Source organism: Frankliniella occidentalis, unplaced genomic scaffold, assembly GCF_000697945.3.
Source record: "Frankliniella occidentalis isolate FOCC.00 unplaced genomic scaffold, Focc_3.1 Scaffold41, whole genome shotgun sequence".
Lineage (NCBI taxonomy): Eukaryota > Metazoa > Arthropoda > Insecta > Thysanoptera > Thripidae > Frankliniella > Frankliniella occidentalis.
The window spans coordinates 2007846-2010405 of NW_026267171.1; positions in this window are offsets into that span (position 1 = coordinate 2007846).

Sequence of the window (2560 nt, forward strand, 5' to 3'; positions counted from 1 at the left end):
CCCGCCCCCCGCCTGGGACCCTGTAGGCTAGGTGCACAGCCCTGTCCGCCCCAAACGGCTCCCAACACAACGCCCCAAGCTGTCACTCAGCGCAGCAGCAGGCCGCCACTGAAAGCGAGCTGAAAGTGATTCAAGGTTCCTCCATCGATCCCCGCTGGTCATAGACCACAAGCCCTAACGACGGCGCCCCTCCCCCCCCCCTCCTTGTCCTTTCCCGCGCCCACCGAGAGCGTCTTGAGCCTCGAGAGGTATCGATAGCCCAGCGAAAGTTCCGCGTGAAAAGGCCAGAGTGTCCCGGACACAGCCCCCGAGTGCACCCCACCCCCTAAACCACCGAGACCTTCATCAAGGGAACGCCAGCGCAAGGGGAGAGACTAGCAGTTTTAGAGAGCCCAACACTTTAAAAAGGATGAGATGCGATGTAATTCCAGTAAAGACTGTGAAAAGTCCTACCTGTGAATATAAGCAAAGCAGCCCCCAGGGGATCGTATACATGCATCCTAGGGAAAGGGGTGGAGCGCACCGGATGACGTCACGGTGACGTCAGCTGCCGCGAGCCCGCGTGTTTCTTTCCCTCTTATTATTGATATGTAGACAGCCGAGGCGCTCCACCCCCAAACTCTCCCCACCCCTCCACCACTCCACTAGATCCCCCCCAACAACCCCACCCTCCTCGGAGTCCTGTACAACGTTTTACCGGAGCGGACCTAAAGTTCCAGGGATGCCTCTGTTCTTTGTTTCCTTTAACTCTCCACCCTCTCCCCCGCTCTCCGCTGAACCCGCTGCAGGCGGATAAGTGCATTGTGTGTGCCGCGAAGCGAGGTACGGGCCACCTACTGCCGTGAGATCCAGGCCACTCTCCTCCGTGGCTTCGGAGCTTCGGAGCCACGCATCAATCTTTATCCTACGCGCGCGTGTGTGTAGGTGTGTGTGCGCGTGTGTGTGCGTGTGTACCATGAAATATAGTTAAAACAACAATTACAACGTGATGGAAACCGCATTTATGGTTCGCAAAACACGATAATGTTTTCTGGTGCTCCCTGAATTAACCATTCCATGTAATCATTTTTATTCTGGGTGTGGGGCCTATGATGGGACCCGTTACCCACGGCTTCCCACCAGGTTCTAGCTTTTCTCGCTCGAACAGGTACTTTCAGTGCGCGCTTTTGGGTTAGGTACAGAGGGAATAAGGGTATGTGTGTGCCAGGAAGCCCACACTGTAAATCCGGGGTGTCCAGCAGGTAGGCGACAAAGTCGCCTGACCCGCAAAACTGGGCGACTTATGTCGCCTATCTGCTGGACACTTTCTGTTCTTCCGGGTAATTGCATTGTATGAGTCCATAGGCATTCCACCTATTGCGCCCATGCATTTACCCGGAAAACCAGAGAGTGTCCAGCAGATAGGCGACATAAGTCGCCTAGTTTTGCGGGTCAGGCGACTTATGTCGCCTACCTGCTGGACAACCCGGATTTACAGTGCAATCAGGGCCTGCAACCCTTGCCCTTCCCCGCCCCCCGCCCTCTCCTTCACCTCGATCTGCTGGTCGAGACGCCCCCTTCCACCCCCCATCTTGCCCGGCAGCAGAACAGACCATGCTTGCTAATTAGTATCGCAAGTTTTATAATTTCTGCGGCGCTCAGAATCGTTCGACAGGGCGCGGTGTGCGGCCGGCTGCGCTAGCCTTCTATGCTGCTGCGGCCAAGGACGCCGCCAGCCGGTCGGGAGCCGCCACCACAACTTTCGCTGTACAAAACACGCATTGTCATTCCGCCAGCGTCCAACGACGGCGACCGGTCGACAGCGTCACCTGAAGCCTGAAGCCGCAAAAAAATATTGACCACGCTGCACGGCCGGCTTCCGTGGGTGGCCGGGGCGGGGCAGCCCTGCCGTATCTCTCCTCTCACAGAGGAGGGGGAAGACGAAGAGGGGGGCAGAAGCGGGTGAAGAAGAGAAGGGGGGGGGGAGGAAGGGGAAGGGAGGAGATATCATACTCCAAGACTCGCCCGGAGAAATAGCGGCCGCCGAGTCCCGGAACAGCGCGGGCGCGGGTGGAGGCGGGCGTGCGCGCATGGTCCTGTACCACGTGACCTCGCTGGAGCAAACTAACAGTCGGGTACAGAAGAAGGCTGCCTCAGAGTATGGAACATCTACGTGGATAAACACAACAAGGGGAGCAAGGGAGGCGCAGTCACGCGCACAGTGGCCCAATCAATTGAGTCCACGTGACCACGTGACCCTGGCGCGTGAGGTGAGCTCGGCGGCAGAGCAAAGGCCCACGCTCACCATCCAAAGTCACGACGAGGATGGCCAGCTCGGCGCGCTCTGTACGTCACGGCGACTGACGCTCACCCCCCCCCCCCCCCCCCCTCCTCCTCCGGGGTCCCGCGCTGGCGTCCCGACGGCGTCCTCATGCCCGTGGGGGCCACGTGTTTACCGGCGGCGTCCACACCCCCGAGAGGCAGGAGGGCGGCGCGGGCGCGGGCGGGGAGGGGCCTTGCTTGTTTGTGCGCTCAGGGCTGGCGCTGCTGGCGCTGCTGGCGCGGCGCGCGGCGGGAGGGA